The sequence below is a fragment of the Trichechus manatus genome, unplaced genomic scaffold, assembly GCF_000243295.1.
Source record: "Trichechus manatus latirostris isolate Lorelei unplaced genomic scaffold, TriManLat1.0 scaffold00007, whole genome shotgun sequence".
Lineage (NCBI taxonomy): Eukaryota > Metazoa > Chordata > Mammalia > Sirenia > Trichechidae > Trichechus > Trichechus manatus.
Window position 1 is genome coordinate 13,687,059 of NW_004443943.1, and position 23,908 is coordinate 13,710,966.

Consider the following 23,908-nt stretch of genomic DNA (forward strand, 5'->3'; position numbering starts at 1 on the left):
CAGGTGGCTGACCTTTGCCACCTGAGACATAATAATCCTATCTCTATGTAGATACAACAAAAGAAGGGAAAAAACTACCATGTAAAGCCAAGCCAATCCTCCCAGCTGAAGGGGAAAATTACTTACATCCCATTCTGATGCCTTTCCTCTCTGAGCTTTTAGAACATGCTTGCTTTTCTTAAAGACTAGTCAGTTCCTATTTTATGGATACTGTAAATCTTGGGATGTTTCTCATTTTGCAGTGGCCATTAGGAATCCCTGAACCAAATGTGAAGGCCACATCTAGCAACTGTACTGAACCTAAAGATTCAGTGTTGGTTCCTAACAAGTGTGAGTATTTCTGTTGCTCATAGTACAACAGAATCTTCATCAGCCTGGAGAATTCTGACTTCAGGAAACAGGAGAGTCGCAGGGTTGGTAATACAGGTAATGATATACTGATGATTTTCCACTGACACTTCAGATGCATTCTGTGCCATATTTTTTGACACATGACAGGGAAGAATTTGTCTGAACTTGCTCAAGAATCACACTTACTTGGAAACCCACTGGCCATTCAGTTATCAATAACTGTCAATACGGTGGGTTTTCTCAGACAGTGCAGTCCTTAAACAGGCCTGTACAACTTCTGTTGCCAGCTACCATAAAATGGAAATGAAAATGAATCTGAGGTTACATAAAATAAATGTCAAGTTTTTTTTACAGCTTCCTATTTCTTTTGCTTTAAGTTGTCTCTAATAATTTCAAGAGCAGGAAAACAAGTGAAGTTTGACTCCAACTTTTAGGCTGTTAGACACACTTCTAAGTTTGTTTTCTCAGGTTTTTGCTTTTCATTCAACATCAAATTATTTAGCAACTAACAAGTGGTATGAGTCTTTTCTAACTAGAAAGCAAAAATACTGAAATTAGGGGCTACTTACAGTTAAGTCAAATAATGAGCCAAATTATCAACTGCTATACCATTTGTGGAAACCCTGGTGGCACACTGGTTGAGAGTTTGGCTGCTATCTGAAACATCGGCAGTTTGGATCCACCAGGCGCCCCTTGGAAATCCTGTGGGACATTTCTACTCTGCCCTATAGGGTCACTATGAGTCAGAATCGACTCGAGGGCAATGAGTTTGGTTTATACTATTTGTGGCAGCCCTGGCAGCACAGTGGTTAAGAGCTCAGCTTCTAACCAAAAGGTCAGCAGTTCAAATCCACCAGTAGCAACTTGCAAACCCTGTGGGGCAGTTCTACTCTGTCCTATAGGGTCGCTATGAGTCAGAATCAACTCGACAGCAATACGTTTTTGGTTTTGGATACCATTTGTTAACTAATTAAGATACACAGAATAACTTTGTAATCTGCACAGACTCCTTTTGGTTTTACTAAATAGTAAGAGCTTACTTTAGAAGTTCTCTGGCAGCACCTGAGACAGTTCAAAGTTTTTTCTGCCTCACATCTAGTTAAGTGTGTAAAATCTGAGTTGGTCCCTTTATCCAGAGATATCAAGCCCTGAGGTGATGGCGGAATCCACCCTCTGCTTTATCTAGCCACACTACTACGATTCTGTGATGTGATCAGATACAAAACACATCTTCATGGTTTACTGTTGTGGTTAGTACGAATTTTTAGAATTCCAGATGCAATTCATAGTAAAAAACAAGTTAAATAGTTGATGGGGTCCCCGGGATAGCCTACAATAATTAGCTCATTTATACCATCAAGGAGCAGGTGTAATATGTATTATAGTTGAAGCTCTTTTACCTTGTTTCTATTCAACCCTTATAACTGGATAAATTATGCCCTCCCTAAAACATTTTGATGCATGTGGCTAGCTAAGCAACTGCTCACAGTGAATATTATTAGCTAATAAGCTTGGCAACTCTCTTCCTACTTGTCGATGCACAATGCTTACCAAGTTTTGGTTGTAATTGTTTCCAAACCTGTTTATACAGGTTAAACTTGTTTCTGTTATTACATAATTTAGTACTACATAATCAATGAAATTTGAGTCTGAAAAGAAAAGGAGCTGTTGTTCCCATAAAATTAAATCCAATGCTTTAGAAAGACTTGTTAAAGTACCTAAAAAAGATTGCTGCAAAAATAGGTGTGGTTGAAACAACTTTAATATTTGGAGAGAAAAAAGTTACTTAACAATGTAGAAGGACTCCACTGAGCTTGTTACCGATGATGGAAAAATTCAGGAACGGTGATTGTTGAACAAGATGATGAACACATCTAATGTCCCTGAGCTGTACATATGAAGACTATTGAAATGGCAAACGTTTTCTAACCTATATACTTACCACAATTTAAAAAAAGGGGAGGGGAAATGTAGAAGGACTTAGTACTGCACTTCCTTGAAAGTGCTGATGTTCTGGTACCTCTCAATGACTGGGCATTGTCATTAGTACATTAAGTGTGGTTTGTGCAGGACGACAATAACGAATACAGCTCAAAGGACCCACATACAAAGAAAAACTCTTTACATAAAAGACCAACAAATTCTGAATATTTATATTTCAAAGTTTAATAAAATGTTTATGGTGTATATTATCACTTTTAAATTATTTCTACCTTTAATTGCTTGATTAATCATCCAACTATGGGTACCCACTGTACTAGACAAGAGGGCTCTCTCCATGGAACTAGGTCAAAGTTTTGGCCTTCCTCCACTGCTATTTTCTCCTTTCCTTGATAAAGAATTTTAAGATAATTGAAAGGGGTAAACTTTGCTTTGGACGGAATCTCACCACCCTCCTCCTTCAGTGGCCATCAACTCAGGAGCCAAGGCTTTCCCATGGCCCTCACAAAGAGCGGGGGCTTCCAGCCCTACTCCTCAGGTGGCCTAAGCTTAAACATGATCTCTCTCCTCTCTTTCTTTGCCATTTACAACCCCATTACCTTAATCCAGGTATCTCAGCTAGGAGTTGAGCAAAGCAAGGCAAAGGTCAATTCACACCATAAGGTTCGTTTCTCTTCACTAGAATATTTGCCTTTCAGAAGGTCTGTGTTCATCCATCTGCAAGTAGTAGTAGTTCAGGAGTATATAAAGGAGATGTGAAAAAATTTAGGCCTATAGAAGCGGAGCTATTTTGGAACTAGGGATAGCAAAAACAGAGCAGTCTTAAGGTAAATGAGTTACAGAGTAGAAGGAACTAGATTTTAACTCCATCTGTGACTGTGGGAAAGTAACAACCTTTCCAAGTCAGATTCCTTGTCTATAAAAATATGGAAATTATCACCTACCTCATAGGATTAAATGAAATAAAGAGTTGCAAAGCCCCTAGTACAGTCCAGGCACACAGTAGGTGCTCCATCAATCATGGCTACTTTTAGGAGTCTACCTTCTCACATCCAGCCTCATCCCACCCCTAAAATGGCATTATTTTTCACATCTTCCCTCCCCCAACTTCTGAATCTAAAGATTCTCTTAAAAGCAGCTGGGTCCCACCTCTCATTGGCTCCCAAAAGTAGCAGCCCTAGGGGCTCTGGTATAGGAAAGGTGTATGGGTCAAAGCCATGTCACTCCGCAGCACACTGGCAGGAGCTCAGAAAGTATAGGGCACACAAAATGTGAACATCAGCTGGTCGATTTATATTATTAAATTGACTCAAAATGAATCCACAGTAAGATCAAGAGCAAAAAAAGTCAGTTAATTCTCTTTTCATATCAATACACCCAACCTACTCTCTTCGAGTGATTCATCATCCAAGATCCTTGATGTGGTTGCTAGATTTAGAGATCCAAGTTGTACAGTATTTGCAAACAGCAGACTATCACCCTCAATGAGATGGTTCACTCCACACCTAGACTGAGAGCTCACTTGGTGTGGGACACTCTGGGGATATCGGGCAGGACACACGGTCATGTTCAATGTCTGTTTATACCGTCAGTCTCCGATTCAAGAGAGGTTATCTTAAACACATGCACAATAAAATGAGACGAAGATGCTGAAGAGCACGGGCAAGAGTAAGTACAGGTGGCCTGGTCTAGTTCTTAAATACAAAGGACACAGCCGTGACATCAAACCAAAGGAGAAAGGGGGTAGGGGGAAGAGAGCCAGTTTATTATTTACAACATCCTGAGACTCCATACACATCTGATCACAGCTCACCCACCTTCCATGAAAGAGAAAAACAATTTTTAAAAGTTCTGAACAACAGTGTCTGGGTTTATTAGATGGCTACATCTCCTTGCTTCTGTGCATATGAGCTATCTTTTCTGGATAAGCACCAGCTGCCATGTATCGCTTTGGTTTTTTCCCTTTAGAAGACAAGTTCAGGAAGCTGCCTTTCCCATTTGCCCAAGACGATAATATGCAACAGCTGCTATCTAAGCAACCATTCAGGTTTCCCAGGTATTCAGGATAAATCTGTTATTTTCTGTAAAGGAAAGCTCCCCACTCCACCACCACCCTAGGTGCTAACTGCTGATTCATAAAGAAGCTACTAAAAGCCAATGAGTTATGGGGCCCAGGAAAAACTGACGGTGACAGAATCCGCCTCAAGAGAACTGTCATGCTAAACTATTTCACTTCTTCCACCATGGGACTTGAGAATACCTTCTGCTTACTAGATACATTTCAAAAGGCTACCCACAAAAATCTCTATCTTTGAAGAAATATTTCCATCCCTGAACTATGTGCTTTGGTGTGCTAACAAACTCTTCAGGATGTAGTTAATATCATTCTGCATGTTCTTCTCTCATTAATAAAAGAGGCAGGCTTGCTGGTTATTTTTCTACTCTCTCTGAGCTTTTTAAAAACTACAAGTCTTTGGAAAATAGAACTATCCACTTGCAATGACAACTAACAATAAATATGTATATGTGCTTGAAATGGAAACCCCAAAGCAGAACATACAAAAACATACTCGCTTTCTCTTGGAGCACTACGACTCGGGACCTAGAGCAGCTGCTTCAGGCACAAGGGACAGAAGAAAGCTGGGTCGGCTGTGAGGAGCCGCACCATTCACCAGTAGTCGCAGTGAGTTTATCCCTCAATCCCAAACCTTTACTGAATGGATTAACAGGAAAGCCAGTGATGGTGAAACTTAAGTAGGGAATGGAGTTCAAGGACTACCTGATATCTGTAGATAGCTATATGAACATGCAGCTTGCAAATACAGAAGAAAAGATAGACGGGGCATTGTCTGGACATCTGGGTAAAGTTTTAATAAGGTGTAATAATGTCCTTTTTGTCAGAGATTTTGAAGAGGAGGAAGATGGGGAAATGAAAGAATAGCATCTTTTGTGGGAGATTTTTTAAAAATACATATTTCTAGACAATAAAGGTTTGTTTCTGTTTTTTTAAAATCGACTCTACGATGCAGGGAATAGGCATCTAAAATAATTGTAGAAAATAGTAAATGATTTCAAAACCTGTTAATATCATCATCAAATACTGAAATCAAATTATCCCAAATTTTAAAATTTATCAGCTTTCAGTTCAAAGGGGTTTATAAAGGCCAATAAAATGAAAATTCTTTAAAATTTCTGTTTAAACATTAATTCTTCTAAACTACAGAGTTGTTCAGTCCAAATGAGTTGCACAACTTCCTTAAGCAACCTGAAGCTAACTTATTACCCAAAACAGGTCTGGGATGTCATGACTGGAACTTTTTAGTATTCTTCTCATGGGGCGAGGTCTTGGTCTATGCTTTGGTAGCATGTCTTCTGTCTTAGACATCTAGTGCTGCCATAACAGAAATACCAGAAGTGGATGGTTTTAACAAAGATAAGTTTATTTCCTTACAGTAAAGTAGGCTAAAAGTCCAAATTCAAGGTGTCAGCTCCAGGGGAAGCCTTTCTCTCTCTCGGCCTTCTCATCAGTGTTCCCCCAGACTAGAAGCTTCTTGGCGCAGAGACCCTGGTCCAAAGGATGCGCTCTGCTCCTGGCACTGCTTTCTTGATGGTAGGAGGTCGCCAACTCTCTCACTGCTCACTTCTGTCTTTTATATCTCAAGAGATTGCCTCAGGACACAATCCAGTCTTGCAGATCAGGTCCTGCCTTACTAACACAACTGCCACCCATCCTCCCTCATTAACATCATAGAGGCAGGTTTACAACATACAGGAAAATCACACAGTACCAGGAATCATGGCCTAGCCAGACTGATACACACATTTTTTGGGGGGACATAATTCAAACCATGACATCTTCTCAGGTGAAACCAGTGCATATTCAGTTATCAAACTAAGCCAAGAGTCCCAATTACTATCAAGCTACCACATGAAGAAATTAACTAAACAAGCTGAAAATCTTTCCAACAGTTTCACTTCTGAAATGGCAAGTATTACTGAGGGAGCCTCACAAATCCAGAGGCAGTCTGCCTCTGTGGAATGGAAGACTGAAAATAAAAAGTTATTCAAGACAGTACTGAGCCCTAATATAATGAATAATTAGGAATTACATGTTTTTATGTTCTGTCTATACTTTCTTACTGGAGAAGTTTAGTATAGTGGCCAAGAGATTCTGAAGCCAGACTACTTAGACTTGAATCCTGGCTCATCTGTCTTCTTGCTGTTGAGGTCTTGAGCAAATTACTCAACCACTCTGTGCTGCAGTCTTGCGTCTGTAAACTGAGGATAATAACAGCACTTATGCCATAGGCTGTGGGGATTAAGTAAGTATATTATATATACAAAGCACTTGGAACAGAGCCTGGCACGTAGTAAGTATCCTGTGATAGCTTTCATCGGCATGTATACCAAAATCTTATTAGTAAGAAAACAAGAAAAGAAACTTTGTTTTTGTGAGGGGGAAGTATCAAGATAAAGCAGAGACAAAGAACTGTTTGTTCCTTTACAAGCATACTCAGTATCAGTGTGTGAGCAGGATGCATGAGGCACTAATCAAACTCTGGACAGTTGTCAGATCCTGTCTTATAACCAACACTGATGTAACCAACCTCCTAACAGGCCACACCGAGGCCAGAGGGTGCCTGGGCGGGAAGCTCCCAAGTGCCTTGGCTCAATGTGTTGTGATGATTCATAATCCTGCAACCCAGGCCAACTGCGCTGCCTCATGATGGTGACAATTAGGTTGTTGTAACCAGACCTATAGCAAAGGCCTCCTGAAACACAAAACACTCCAATATAAACACTTACACCTAATAATTGACCTCAGTGGGACTTGTGGCCTCACCTTGAGACATACAGTATAAACCGGGTTCAATTATCTGACACTTGTGCCAGTAATGGGAAAAATCATTAATCACCACGTTCTAATAACATAGAGCAAATCTTCTGCCTTCCTGAAAACCAACAAGTTCTAAACTGCCACCTTTCCCGTACCTTATATAAGAAGCCCTTTAAACTTTAATGGTCCTGAAAACATTTTCTGAAAAAACAAAACAACACATCTTTTGAATATCTACTGTGTACCAAATTCATCTATTTCTCTCAAAACTCATGGAGGTAGATTATTTTAATCTTCACTGCAAAAACGGTGTGGCAGTGGCATCTGATCTCCTCTAACTTCACACGGGGGAAGGAGAATCAAGATCAATAGCCCAAGTCTGATTCCTAAGAGGTGGAGGAGGTCAGACATGCCCTCTCTCTCTGCCGTCTTTACCAAATCTGATGTCAATCATCTCTCCGCCACAGCACTCTCTACCTCTCTGCCGAGTTCGATAATTCATTGCAATGGTCACACAGAACTCACAAACGATATTCACAATTACGGGGTTTATTAGGGAAGTAACTGGTTATAAATTCAGGTTCAGGAACACTCAGGATACAGTTCTTACATCAGGACAGCCTCCTCCCAGCCGTGCCACAGGCACGCCTCTCTGTGACCCCTCAGCCTCTACCCTGCTCAAGCAAGTGTTACAAAGCTCTTTTAGCTGTGCTAATAAGTGTCCAGAAGCACCCCACTCTGCCAGTAAGCCTCGGCTCAGAGGTACTCACAGCTCTCTCGCTCTGTGGGCCAGGAAGTTCACTGTGCCATCTCCTGCCGCCATTTCTCTGACACCGCTTCTTGCTGTCTTCAGTGTTACAGCTCTCTCTGTCTCCTGGTTTCAGGAGCTTCTATACGCAGGGATCCTGGATCCCAAGGACATGGTCCGCTCCTGGCTGTTTTTTCTTGGTGGTGGTGGGATCCTCTCCTTGCTGCCTCTTGGATGGCTCATTTCAAGCCCAACAGGATGGCAAAACTGACCAATCCTCTTGGTGGGCTACAATTACCCCATTTGCACAGTCCCACTCAATCACCTGGGTGGGAGTTAGGAGACAACGGTGAGAAAGGCCGCACAAAAGCGATCCATCACACGGCGTCCATTTTTACTAATCTAGAAAACTGGGGCTCAGAGAGTGTATTTCTTACTCAGGTGCACCCATGAGTGGTAGCACTGAGAACCAAATGCAGACACATCCATTTTCAAAGCCTGTACGTCACCACTGTAAATCCCTCTAGTTTCATTCTCAAGCTTTTCACACGCTGTATTTCAACTGCAAAAGATTCCTCCAAATGCTCTTTTTACCATCCAAAATATATACCACCTACCCAAAAATATTCCCTAAATATTTTTTTTTCACATTTGTCATATAAAGTTGGTATTAGAATTTTATCTTTCATTTGCTCTGTTCCTCCAAGGCCAACTGGTTTTCAGCAAAGCAGCAAGGTCTCACCCACAGATCTGTCCTCACTGAGTATAACCAATCATAGAAACTCCTGCTTTCAGAAACTCATTTTTCAAAGTATATTCCATTGTCTTGTTTATTTTCTTGCATGAAAGTCAAAGACAAATTCACAAATGAATTTCTGTCAGCTGTATTTAGTCAACCTGATTTATAAGCAAAAGCTAAAAACGCAAGGTGAACCAAAGTGATAGAAAACCACTATGTCCAAGGAATCATGTCTGAGCTTCCCTTTGATAGACATACACATTGTTAAACATCTCCACTTTTCTTTCATTTAATATACTATTTAGATAAGAAAACTGCCATTACCAACTACAACAGATTTGTCTGGTCGAAAGGCTAATTAATGGCACCATTCATCAATTATTTCATCAGTCTGCATTGAAACAGATGCTGTAAAAAGTGCTATAATCATTCAAAACAACAATGGCTGATCCACTCTAATGTTCTGGCATCCAATTATTTTTGTCCGGAGTGCACTGAACACTAACAGAGGTCAAAGCTTAGCATTAGCCTTCTCAAAAACGAATCTATTTTCCTATTATAGGCTTTTCGTTTCAGTAAACTAAAATTAACTGAATCAGTTGCTTTCATAAAACTATGAAGCCTAAACAAAGCCATTAGACATCTCATCTCAGGTCAAACAAAATGAAAAAGAGGTTGTGATCCTACCAGAAATTAAGAGTTACTGACATTTTCAGGGAACAACGCTCGATGTCAAATCAAGAAAATACTGTACCACAATATTGCCCCTTGCAAGATACTATTAAAAGGTTTTCCGTACATCTGAATAAAATAAGAATATAAATATAGATTATTTGAATTGTCAGGAAATCGTTAAAAAATTTTTCTGGAGATACTTAGTTAAATAAAGAACAAGTCAACTATCTTCCTAGAATTCAAGTTGAGTCTCTGTTTACATAGTGTGTAACAAGCTGTTTGTATACTCCATTTTGGTGAACAGAATCATCTGAAATGTTCAAAGGGAGTTTGCTCTGAAGAAATTTGGAGAGAAATCCACTGTGGATTTATTCATTAGTTTCAAACCAGATTTTTTAAAAAATAGGAGATATACATAGTTTTAATAACACTCTGCTCACAAGAAAATAGGCAGGATTATCTGTCACTGGTCAGTCTAGACAGATAACATGCGAACATAAAGAGGCTCGACTAAATAACATTTGGCACCAGTACGCTGTTTCCATGGTCAATGTTCTATAAAACACATCATGAGACTTATTTATTCCTATTATCTTAGAACCCACCCCAGCTGTCTAGACGCTCACTGAGTAGGGCTTATGAAGATAAGAAATGAAGCTTTCTGGATTGTAGGGGACACGTTAGTCAACTCGATGTATACATGCCTGACCAAAGAGTCTCAAAGTAAATCTGCACTCGAGCTTTCTGTTCCTGCTCATTCTCCCTCCAGTACCTCTCTCTTGTATCCACTCACTCTTCCTTGTCTCCATTCGTACAACACTCCACATGTTGTATTTCATGAACCAGGTACTGTTCTAAGTGCCTGGAATGTAGCATTATCACAGTAGAAATTTTCACCAACTTTCATCTCCCACTTCTTTCCTTTGCTTTTTAAAAGAACACGGTTAATACTCCTTACACCAAAATAAAAACATTTTTAGTGAACAAGACTGAATATAGCATGGGGAAAATATTTCCAATACATATGGAATAGGGCTAATTTCCCTAAGTTTAAATGAGCTCACACAAGTCGGTATGAAAAAAACAAGAACCCTACATGGAAGAAGGAGTGAAAGAAAGAAGAGGAGGGCAAGGGCGAAGAAGCAGGCATAAAGTAAACCACAGGAGCAGGCAATTTACAGACAGAAATTCAAATGGCCAATGAACCTATGAAAATATATTAAACTTTAATCATAATTGAAGATAAGCAAGTGAAAACAAAGTGACAGCATCTTTAACTTATTAGACCAGCAAAAAAGTTAAAACACCAGTGATTTATAGTGCTGGTGATATAATCCTGGTTAAAAAAAAAAAGAAAGAAAATTGTTGTAAACTTTCTGGAGTACAATTTGACAATGTTCATCACAGTTTAAAATGCATTTACTCTCACCTAGCAATCCAACTCCTACAAATTTAACCTACAGATGTTTATCAGTCAGCTAAGATGCTTATGCAAAAGTATTACACAAAGGCAAACTGTGATAACTCCAATAAACACAAACACTGCTCCCCCATCAAAAAATAATTCTCGTTACTCATCAATTGGTAGTTGCAAATTCACCTACTTGTCAAAATTTATTTGTAACTTCAAAATCAATACTTGTGGCGCTTTTTGCCATCAGTTGTGGACACGTGCAGAGCAGTGGAAAAATTTAAGTAGCCCAGTGAGCACGTTCTTAGCTCAGGTTGAGCAAGGCAACCCTCTACCTACTTGCTTCCGCCCTCATACTGTAAACAAGTGTCTTTTTTGCAGTCTATTTAGTACCATGTTTTTCACACTTTTGTACTTTTTGTTGATTTCGCTGTTTAAAATGGCTTTCAACCATAGTGCCGAAGTCCTGTCTAGTGTTCTAAGCACAAGAAGACCATGATGTCCCTTACAGAGAAAGCATATGGCAGATAATTTTCGTTCAGGCATGAGTTTTAGTGTGTGGGCCATGAATTCAATGTTAATAAATCAACAAAATATATTAAATAAGTTGTCTTTAAACAGAAACACACATAAAACAAGGCTATGTATTAATCAGTTGATAAAAATGTGAGCAGAGGCTTGCAGGAACCTAAACCTTGTATTTCCCCTAGGAGCAATGGTTCAGTATTTGCTAATACAGTGTTCATGGTGACTTTTTAGAAGATAATGTCATAAATAATGAGAATCAACTGTACTGAAAACTACTGAAATATCTGGAAATAAGGCAAAGGTGAAATCAATTATTGTGTATCCATACCACGAAGTATTGTACATCACTAAATGAATATGGAAGATCTGAGTGCAATGATGGGAAAGATCTTCAAAATATATTGAGGAAATTACCAAAAAAAAAAAAAAAAAAAAAAAGCTACGAAACAATATACATAATGTAATCTTTATTAAAAAACATAAAAAGCAAGAAGCATCAAAAATATTTTTTCCTGAAGAAATCAAAAGAAATGTAATAATAATTCCATTTGAGGGGAAGTCTTTATTCTTTTTATAAATATATTTGATATCATTTTATTAACCACACAGTATCTTAGTATATGACTATGTCACATTATTTAACCAGTTCTATATTTGGCTTTTTTTTTTATTTAATTTTTTACTTTTTTATTGTTGTAGTTTAAATGAAGTTTACATTTCAAGTTAGTCTCCCATACAAAATTTTATACATACATTGTTGTGTGACCCTAATTACTCACCCCATTCTGTGACAGCACACTCCTCCTGTCTGCCCCTGATTCCCCATGTCCATTGAAACAGCTCCTAACCCTCTCTGCCTTCCCATTTCACCTCTGAACAGAGCTGCCCCTTTGGTCTCTTGTATCTACTTGACTCAGCGGCACACTCTTCACGAGCATCACTTTATGTCCCACAGTCCAGTCCAATCCCTGTCTGAAGAGTTGGCCTTGGAAACCGTTTTTATTCTGGGCTGATAGAGAATCCGGGGGCCATGCTTTCCGGGGTACCTCCAGTCTCAGTCTGACCATTAAGTCTGGTCTTTTTACTAGAATTTGAGTTCTGCACCCCATCTTTCTGCTGCTCCATCAGGGACTCTCGTTGTGTTCGCTGTCAGGGTGGTCACTGGTGGTAGCCGGGCACCATCTAGTTCTTCTGGTCTCAGGCCGATGAAGTCTCTGGTTTATGTGGCCCTTTCTGTCTCTTGGGCTGGAAGTCGTTATTCTCTTTCTGTACCTTTTGATGCCATTTGTATATTAACCACATACATTCACTGTTTTTATTTATTTTCAGTGTTAGCATGGGTTATATGACTGTAAGATTATGGACAATTTCCTTCTCTCTCTTTGCAATTCTGTTTTTCAACAATATCTAATTTTAAATAAACACAGAAAAATTTAAAGCACTTAATAAGCCTTAACATCTGAACCTCCCAAAATATATTTAATGAGTAAAAGGCTTTTTAGTAAAGTTGTGAGGGAGAAAAACACGAAGAGATGAAGTAAAGAAAAAGAAGACAACGCAGACAAAGGAAGATCAAGTATCAACTTAGGTTCAAGGACCAGGCTGAGTATTTCTCCCTTTCTCATGTTTTAAACAAAATGAAATATTATGCATTGCATGGGGTTAGGGAGCAAGAAGCCACAAAGAAATCTAGCAGTTCAAAGCAGTGGAATGTGGAAAACAACCTGGAGGAAAAGTCTTTAAAAAGCACTTCTGGAAGAACCATTCCTCCAAGTTCACAAGGAAGCAGTAAAGAAATGTACTAGCAAACAAAGTAGAAAACCTACCTCACACACATAAAACTATAACCCTAAAATGTATTTACGAAACTCTTTGGCAAATATTTGTGAAGTCTAAGAAATAAAACCTCAAATTGAATTACTTCACATACAATTGTAATTCTAGGTTGTGCCACATATTTTCACAGGCATTAAACAAAGGGCCTGGAAGGTTATTTATCTGGATATCATTTTATAAATCTGGCTCCAACTCCTGATTACCGGTGTATGTATCAAAGGTTTAAGAGGCAAACAATAAAAAAGAAAATTAAAGAAACTTGATCCTCAACAATCCCTTAAGGAGAATTCCCTATATGGATAACATGGTAATAAAATCTTCTTCTAAAATACCAAACAGGGTTAATACCTGGAGGAAAATGACAAAATACCACTGGCAGCAAAATTTAAAGCTACCCAAATATATATACACCATGTACAACTGACTGGCTGAACAAAAGAAAAATAAAGATTCTGAGAAGAAGGGTGCACTTTCTTCTCCTTATACCAGTTGGCAATTTACTGCCTCTCAGTTCCAAATTCACCCTTTCTTGCCTGAGCTAAAAAACTGATCTGGGCCCTTTAAATATTTTCATTTGCCTGGCATGTGCTTGTTCAGCTTTGTCAGTAGAAGACACTAGACAGACATTGCAAGGGGAAGGAGTTTTGCTTCCTGGTTCAGCTATGTTTGATCAGCAGGCTCCTGCAATGTGGGCTGCTTCTCCAGTGTCTGGCTCCTCCAGCATGTGTAGCTTTTCAAGTGCCTGCCTCAGGCAGTGTTGTAGTGGAGTGCCAACAGTTAGACATCTCCCCATTAACAGCCTTCCTTGATACCCTAAAAGGAAGATTTTCAGCAAGTTCTGGAAGGTGAGACCACAACGACTTCTCTGCCATCCAGTAAGCCACAGCCATGTCCTTTCCAACAAGGTTTGGATTAAAGTCTAGATCTCAGCTCAGAGAGGGGTGGGCTGTGAGCTTTTCCTTGGGTGCTCTATCTCAACCCTAGGGGTAGTGGTTGTTTTTTATACCTGCTATTTCTGTATTTTTTAGAGCTCTGTTTACTTGTTATTAGCCAATTCTTCATTACTCCAACTCCTGTTATATTTATAGTTAATAATTCTTCATATATTAAACTTTCTCTGTTCAAATTACTGCATGGTTTCTGTCTCCAGACTGGCCTCTGATTGATACACTCCCTTTACCAACCTTCATTCCTTCTGTAGGCCACCTGGCAAAGTATACACATGAAAGAAAGAGTAAAGATTTACATTTTTTGAGTTCTGTCACTAGCTCCCTGGCCTTAAACCTTGTTCATCCTCACCTCTCAAAAATAACAATAACAACATATCATTGTGCTACTTATAACACTGTGAGGATTAAGTAAGCCAATTACAGACAAAACACTGAACCTGTCTCCCACCCCAAAAAAGAAAACCAATTGTCGTCAAGTCAATTTCAACTCATGATGGACCCGTGTGTTTCAGAGTCAAAGTGCTCCATATGGTTTTCTTGGCTGTAATCTTTATAGAAGCACATCACCAAGACTTTCTTCCACAGTACTGCTGGGTGGATTCAAACTGCCAAAGTTTAGGTAAGTATTGAGTGCAAATCATTTGTGCCACCAAGGACCTCCTCAGCACATATTATTTGACTGCCAACTTGTCTTAGTCATAACACTGTGACACATGGAGAGTCAGAACCCAAGTCTGCTGAGTGGCCCATACTCCAGAGATCAGCAAAGGTTACTGGTTCAGAAAACATAGCAAAAAAGAACAAAGGGGGAAAAAAAGCCATATACACCCAACCTTCATTTTTCTAGTTATTTTCACAATAAAATTTCAAATAAGTCATAGCCAAAAACAGTAAATAAAACACAATATGATTTTTCAATTTCATTCAAACAGTTTTTCCACTCAGATGAAAATCACTTTAGGGAGAAAATCTCGTTATCCTTTGAGAATTTCCTGCTTACGTTAGATCTCTACAATTCTAAGATTAAATTGCATGTCATGAAAAAAAGGATTTTTTTTTAGGCAGGGGGCACAAGCAAGGAAAAGAACACAAAGGAGAGGCACTCTTTTTAGGTTTAGGATTATCACGTATCCCCTCTCATCACTCTTACCTCACTTCCCTCACATAGAAGTGGTCACCAAATGCCACAGATTCTACTCCAGAGATTTCTCCTGAATGGAATCTGGCCTCTCCTTCCCATAACCATTACCAGCCATGTGGATTATTACCAGAAACCTAGCATAGGATACTGCCTGTCACCTAATTCTTACTAAATACACTAATTCTTAAAAAAAAATATAAGATCATGTTAAAATATAAAAACTTCCCCTGGCTCCCTGCTGCCTTCAGGAGACCACACTTTCCACTTCTGCACTAGTCTCCCTCAACCAATAAAGGAACCCCAAAGTGCAAGGATGCCTGAAGCCTCTAAGTTTTCACAGAAGCTCTGCACCCGACCTAGAATGGGACTACATGGTTTTCATATGACCTACCTGGCACTGCTTTATCTATCCTGGCACTGCTGAAAACAGTGAAAGACATTCATCTTGATATGGACTGGTGATGGCTAGTTTCTGGGCTAGAAATGACCTTCGCTCTTGTTGTTAGCTGCTGTCGAGTTGGCCCTGACTCACAGGAACCCCACATATAAAGGAATGAAATGCTCCCTGGTCCTGCACCATCCAATTGATCGGTTGCAGACTGAACTGTTATGATCCATAGGGTTTTCACTGGCTGATTTTTGGAAGTAGATCACCAAGTTTTTCTTCCTAGTCAATCTTAGTCTGTAAGCTCTGCTGAAACCGGTTCAGCATCAAAGCAACACACAAGCCTCTACTGACAGGTGGGTGGTAGCTATACATAAAGTGCACTGGCTGGGAACTGAACTCTGGTCTCCTGCATGGAAAGCAAGAATTGTATCACTGAACCACCAATGCCCCTTAGAAATGACTTTTACATGGGTGTAATCAGAGTAAATGACATCAGGTTCCAGGTTTTCCTGAGAATTCTGTTCCTACCAGTAAAGGCTAAGAATTTGCAGAGGCGACTTTCTCAGGTGTCAACAGTACAAAACAGTACAGTATAAAAATCCCTTACCTTCAACAGAAGATAATAGGGGGAAACCGTTTCAGTACATGAATGAACTTTAAGTACCAAAACTTCTGAAACCCAAATGCTCAAAAAATTATCCTCAGAAGAAAAGTACACTTCATAAATCTGCAAGAATATTAGTAATACAAAACCACTGAAAAATTCCACTGTGAAATTTTGGCTATGAACTGCTTTGATGCAGGAATTTCTGAAGTTGTTTGATAATCTGTACAATTTAAATGAGAAGTACAGGATATGCTAACTAGCAAAGTAAGAGTTAGTAAGTTTACCTCATAACTGTAACTAAACAATGTATTCTAGCCCTTTCAAGACCTTATTACTTTCTCCTTTAAATTTTTTTTTGATATTATGTGTTTTTAGCAATGGAAGCCATGCTTACTAATTGAGTGCATTCAAATTTTTGGTTAGTAATGTGGATTTTGAGAAATATCATGTGGGCAGACATTTTCCCACAAAATGTTGGCAGTAGTCTGGCACCCTGTTTAGTGGGCTCAGTCTGTCCCAAGGATTTTTGGAGGGTGGCGTCTTCCATTTTGTTACATTGAAAATCTTTGGTTTTCCAAATATGACACACACACCAAAAAAAGCCCACCAGGGCTCCCTAGCTATTATACAGGAAGCCATAAATATGCTTACAAGGATTATCTAGCTGTACAAAAGCTAAGAGACAAAAATTTGACCCAATCGCACCTTTTGGATGCACTTATACATAAGCCTCCTACCTTAGTGAATTTCTGCCAAAGAACGTTTCTTTTGTTTTTCACCGTTGTATAAGCCCCCGCTGGAGGGCAGCAAATACTTTTAGTGGGAAAAGTAGCCTCCCAAGAAACCTGAGAAACCAAAAATGTTTGTGGGCAGCTTCTGTCCCAAGACTCAATAAAGGGCTAGTTTGCTTTACTCACGTTTATATGAGTCACCCATGGAACGGAACAAAACACCACATTTCCAGCATGAATAAGTACTCAGCAACACTAATTTTTTTTCTCAACATCTTCTAAATAGTAAAAGAAGATACTAGTATTATGATGGTCATCACATTCTTCACTCACAGTTAAGAAAGGCAATGCTCAGGAAGCCAGCTGGCCCTTCAGTGTACTATCATCTTGTTGGACGTGCCACAGTCCAAGAATGGCCCTTAACCTTGCAGATTCACAAATATGATGACCCACCACTCAGGCAAGGGTTCATGTTAACCAAACTCACAGTGACATAAAAGGAAAAATGCCATTAATACCTTATTGGGAGAATAGAAACTACCATGTAGATTGGATGCCGGTATCTGCTGGTCAATGTGTCCCCTAAAAGCATATCTGCATGACAAAGACCCAACTGCAATCAGAAGAATGCACAGTGGGCACAGAGTAGAAATCTGTCTTGTGGATTTCTGTGTCCTGACATTGTGCTTTGTGAGATTAAGGGAGGCTCAGTGGTGTTCAATGAGGAGGGCAAGACCACAACTTAAGTCAGATTTGGAATCTAGGCAGTCTGACTTCAAAAGTCCCCAGGTAGTGTCACCATAGAGATAAGACCTACACCAAATCAAATCAAACCCACTGCCACTGCATAAATTCCAACTCACAGTGACCCTACAGGACACAGTATCAAGGCTGTCATCTTTACAGAAACAGACTGCCACATCTTTCTCCTGCGGAGAAGCAAGTAGGTTCGAGCCACTGACCTTTCAGTTAGCAGCCGAGCACTTTAACGCTACACCACTAGTGCTCCTCAAGACCTATATATACAGACCTGTTAATCCTACACTAGGGGCAGAGTACCTTCTCCTGTACACAGTGCAACAGACAAAGTCCATGCTGGCCTCTCAAACTCCCACCCCTTCTGCTAAATTCTACTTCTCTAAATTCCACTTCAAACAAATTCCCTTTCAGACAAATATGTTAGTACCTTTTATCAAGATACGATTTTGCTCTAGAATCCATTCAATCTCTTAACTTGCTTTATATTTTTGCAGTGATGCATTCATTACAGGTTTGTTTTATACTTCCTCTTAGAGTCTGATCTCTTTTCCAAGTTTAGAAGAGGGGGAAGGGATCTATCTGCCTGTTGCTCTTCATGTCTGGCATATACGCCATGCTTAGACTGTTTCTGATGTTGCTAGTTGCCATCCAGTCGATTCGAACTCATGGTGACCCCAGGTGTGCACAGCAGAACTGCTCCATAGTTTTCAAGGTTGTGACCTTTCAGAAGCAGATCGCCAGGCCTGTCTTCCAAGGCACCTCTGGATGGGTTTGAACCAGCCACCTTTCAACTAGTAGTCGAGCACTTAACCATTTGCACCACCCAGGGACTCGGAACCAATAATTCTACAGTGAAATGAAGGCTTTAGGAATTTGGGGGAAGGGGGAAAGACTTCAAAAATTTTTTTTTTTTTAATTTTTTTAAAGGAAACTATACCTATATCCTACATTTAAAGAATCATATTAAAGAATTAATTGCAAAGCTTAAACTCTTTAAAAAATAAATGCTAACAGAACTATGACATGGGTAATGGGGAATCTTGTTCCACTCTACCTTGACATTTTAAGTCTCTTTGTTTCAGTGTCTAAAATGTGTTTGGGACTTCTGGTGAGACACTAGTTACAAAATGCAGAGAAGTCTATCTTTAGATCTGTTGACTCAGCACAAGTCAGACTTTTGGATTTTGGCACCAAATACTGCAGAGTTTCACAAAGCTGATGCCCAGGAACCTTGTAAATATATAATCAGCCTTCAAACACTCACAGCAGCTCATGGAATTTTCTAGTCTCATCCACATCTGAGAAATCAAAGTGATGGTGATGGATCTAATGAGGAGAGGTCATCTGTCAGGTCACAAGAAATGTGGTTACTTGGCACCATCGAAAATTGTAATTTGCCTATTATCTGTTTTAGTTTACTTATTACTAATTTGACATTTGTCTTGGCTTAAAATACCAAACTCTTTCTTTCTGACCCCATCCTGTTGCCACTGAGTCAATTCTGAATCATAGCGACCCTGGAGGACAGAGTAGAACTGCTCCACAGGGTTTCCAAGGAGTGGCTGGTGGATTTGAACTGCAGACCTTTTGGTTAGCAGCCTTATCACTTAACCACTGCGCCACCAGGGCTCCGTCTGACCCCACAGAAGTACGCAACTCTGTGTAACCAGTTCAGGGTTCTCCCTTAGAACCACGGAGTTTTTCTGTGGATGCTAAAAAAACCTAGCAACTCAGGGGCAGCCTCAGACCAGGAGGGTCTGGAATATTACCTTCTATTCCTGTACAATCAGGAGATAAGTAAGCTTCAAGGTTAGCTTAATGAAGCCTCCAAGCACTAACAGGGCTTAGTCTGTGTTATAAATTTCTCAGAAGTATGTTTTGACTCCCAAGTCATTCCTATTCCACATGCCACCTAGACTACACAGCTGTGCTTCCCTCAGGGTTGCCACTGCCTCTTAAGTCAGCCATTAATTTCCCCCACTGCCCCCAAAGGCAAGCTGCTGGGGGCAGGGTGCTAACACTTTCTTCATTAAGGCTTTAAGTCATATGTAAAATATGTGAGATTTAAACAGTTCACTTCAAATGCGGAAGAGACTAAGTAAAACATTTTTAAAATCACTCATTTTTCTGAGTTCTCCAATCTGAATAAGACCCTCTTCCTCAGCCCTGGAACATTCCATGACTCACTCTCATATTGCTGCTTCCCTGGAAGATTAACAAAGCTGCAAAATGTTCTGCCTTTACAAGGTAGACGGCAAGCGGGTTGTGAACACATGGGAATCTTTACAGCCAATCCCTGCCACAAAAAATCACACCCTTAAGTCAAACACACGCACTTTTGACTGATCTTATGGATGAGCTCCATTCTGCTATAGGTTGCCATGGCAGCAGGAAAACACAGGACTTGTGAATGGTCTCAAGGCTGATACAGCAGTGGAGGCGGAAGGAATAAAGATCATGTGAAAGCCTTCCTGTATCTTTTTGGGGAAGGAAATACCTCAAACCACAAAGCTGAAACTTGGATATTCATTGGCTGGAGATGTTGCTTACATCTGAAGGCACTGGAAAATATATTAAGAAACTACAATATCAAGAGTACTGCTTAGTGACACAAACATTACACATTCTTACAGAGAAACAATTCACGAACATAGATGGTATATTCTTGGCTAGTTCTAGACTCATAGGAAGTGGATGACTCTTACATTTCATGCAATTCATTCCCTCCCTCTGTTAAGCACTTCTTATCTTACTGATTATTCTGGTCCTTCCCTACAAGGCCAAAGTCGTTTTCCCAAAGAAATTTACCCCTCTTAAGTTTTCATCCCCTTCTGAATACAAGAACTCTTTTCATTCTTCATCTTTTAACTATTACAAATTAAAGTTCTTTATCTATCCTCTTCCCAAATCTTAGCATTTAATAAGTACCACTCAATTCCATTACAAAGAAGAAATGCTACCTTAAAAATTCAGTTATTATTTACTTCCATACCCAAGGACTGTGCTGCATAATTTATATACATTATCTTGTTTATTCTTTGCAACTCTATGAAATAGGGATTCGGTTTTCACAGATAAAGAAATTTGCCCCAAATAACACAGCAGGTTAAAGTGGTAAGGCTGAGGTTCAAGCATAGGTTTTATCTGACTCCCAACCACCCTCCAGGGAATGGGGCAAATGATATTTTAGTGTGCTAATGATAATGGCCTCTGAAATCTGAAGGTGTACACTTTATTAACTCTCAAAGGCCCCTTCATAAACATACTCTTAAAGCTACTCTGTGACATTGCTAAAGCAAAGATTGTTTCTCATCCTAAGTACTATTGACATTTTGGAAAGGATAATCTTTTGTTGTGGTCAGTGGATGTTTAGCACTGCAGGATGTTTACATTTAGTGGCCGACTCGATGGCAAGGGGTACGAGTACCCACCAAATGCCAGTAGCATTCCTACCCCCAGTTGTGACAATCAAAAACGTGGGAGGGGTAAAATCCACACCCTGTTGAGAACCACTGGGTTAAGCTAATTCCCAAGATCACACAACTGGTTAAAGATTGTACTATTCCCAGGAAAGAGGTCTTCTAAATCCTAGTTTAGTAATGATTCCTCTTACACTAAGCTACAGCTCCTTAAGAGAAAGCACTTGTTAGACTGGATGAAATGCACGAAATTCAGAATGTGACTATTTCTATTTTACTATACTGGTGATAAGTACTCAGCTACTAACCAAAGGTTGGCAGTTAGAACCCACCAGCTGCTCCGCTGGAGAAAGACCTGGTAATGTGCTTCTATAAAGATTATAGCCAAGAAAACCCTATCGGGCAGGTCTACTCTGTCACAGGGGGTTGCTATTAGTTAGAAGACAGCACATAACAACAATAAAGGACTGTCTCTAAGCTTTCAACCTAAGGTAAACACATTCCCAGTGTCTTCAACCACTGTTCAAATAAGTTTCTGGACCCTGCCCAAAACCTGATCTCCCCATTCTGAACATGCACTTTAAACACAAACCCAGAAATGTGCACAATGCTGCCTTAGGTAACAGTGATAGTACTAGTACTAAAAGCAGCAGCAACAACAAAAAAACCTAACAGCTAACATAAAATTTACTGTCAGGCTCTGTTTTAAGCACTAATTTAATTCACTGATTTAATCCTTCAATACCCTATGAGGTAGGCAGTATTATTATCTGCATTTTATGAATGAATAAACTGAGGCACACAGAGCTCAAATAACTTGCCTAAGGTTTGACTCCAGAGTCCTTGCTCTCAACCACATCACAGTGTTTCAAAGAACTGTGGGATGATTGCCTCCTGGGTTCCAAATACTCTATCTCTAGTAACGCATGAGCCTTTTTCCCCCAGCTGTACCAAGTGCCCTCATCAAGACACATTGCTGGCACCTGGCTCAGGTCTGCCATCACTCTTCTGAACATCCCTCTTTGGATACAAGACACAGACCCACTTATCTCTATTGTTGTCCAACCCACATTTTTCCATCATGAGTACAAGAACATACATAATGCTTTGTTAAATGTTTTGCTGAAGCAGGTATGTCACATCTAGGGGAACGCCCTGATATACCTGTTCAGTAACCCTATCAAAAAAGAAATGAGGTTAATTGGAGATGAGAGATCCTTAATAAACACGTTCTTAGGTGCCATCCAGTTGGTTCCAACTCATAGCTACCCTATGTACAACAGAACGAAAGATTGCACGGTCCTGCACCATCCTCATGATCGTTGTTATTGTTGAGCCCACCACTGCAGCCACTGTGTCATTGAGGGTCCTCCTCTTTTTCGCTGACCATCTACTTTACCAGTAGCACATGCTAGATACTAATTATCACCACCTGTTTCTCCTAAGTGATCCTACTTCATCTTTTCAAAGATGTGATTACAATTCTACTAGACAATGACACAGCTCTGAATCTAAAGTTTCCAGAATTTACCACTTCCCCAATTTTGAAAATTGAGCCTTCTAGCACTCTCCATTTTCTCCATGATTTCTCCGAGATTACCATAAGTGTTTTTATCAACATACTGGTATCTTCTTCAACATCCTCAAGAACTCAAGCCACTCAAAGGAGCTAGAATTTAGAGAGGCTTAAGGAAGTGGCCAAAGCATCCTTCCTTTGCCTGCGAAGGTGGGCGTTCTGTGTGAAGTAGACAGTGGGAGTGATGGGGAGGGGGCGTGAGCGATGCTCTGTCCTGAAATAGATGCTGTAGTTCATGGTCTTCTAAGCATTTGGCATTGTTCTTTTTTATTATGACATCCTGATCAATGATCCGGCAGATGGGCACCCTGCAAACGGGCTGCCCCTGGTGAGACACACTTAAAGACTTTCCCATCTCCATCTAATAAGACAACTTTTAGCACTCATAGTGCGTGCCTTTCCTGAGCTCGCCTTTCTTAACTGTTCAACACTAACCTAAGTGCTAAAGTAAGTTTAAAAACATCTCATACAGCATATAAAATACTGCTGGCGTGCACTCACACAGGATTCAACCACTGGAAATCCACAGATCCAGCTGCTTGGTTTTACAATTAAGTGAAAGCATGAGTTTCACTAGTGAGGAGTGGGAAGCATATGCATGCCCAGAACTAAAAGGGCTTCAGAAAAACGTAGGCTATAAGGCATCCATGCATCTTATCAGGAGACCTGGTGGTGCAGTGGTTAAGAGCTACAGCTGCTAACCAAAAGGGTGGCAGTTTGAATCTGCCAACTGCTCCTTGGAAACCCTATGGGGGCAGTTCTACCCTGACCTACAGGGTTGTTTTGAGCTGGAATTGACTCAATGGCAACGCATATATTACCAGGGTCATCAAAAACACAACTTGCTCAGTTAATATTTGAAAACCACAAGCTTCTGGAGTACATTCATCATTGCTTGAACTTTGATATTTTAGCACAAGGGCAACTGAGGAGCATTTAAATCACTGAAAAATCTGCATTGAACCCAAAACCTTCTCTGGATCATTTCACACAGAAAAATCAATTTTAGGAGCAACTGGGGCCACATGGAAAAAATAATAAAACTTAAATGCTAGTTGCTAATGTAAACTAATTAGCTGTGAAATTTGGAGCTGGTTACATAACCTTGCTGAGGCTGTATCTTCAACGATAAAACCGGGATAATACCTCCAGCTATTAGCATTATTGTGAAACTTAAATGAGGTAATGCACGCAATGCCATCTCAGTGCCTGGTAAACGGAGGCTTTCAAATGTTACGCTTTGTCATAACCGTTAGGTGATACGCTTTGCT

At 39.9% G+C, this 23,908-nt stretch overlaps 1 protein-coding gene and 1 pseudogene across 19 annotated transcripts in view; one reads left to right on the forward strand and one right to left on the reverse strand.

Annotated features, from left to right (window-relative positions):
• The window catches only part of SGMS1 (sphingomyelin synthase 1), a 323,258-nt gene that overhangs the window by 76,099 nt on the left and 223,251 nt on the right, over nucleotides 1-23,908 (reverse strand). The gene's annotated exons all lie outside the window — the stretch shown is intronic.
• LOC111822186 (small nuclear ribonucleoprotein F-like) lies at nucleotides 1,210-5,783 on the forward strand (annotated as a pseudogene).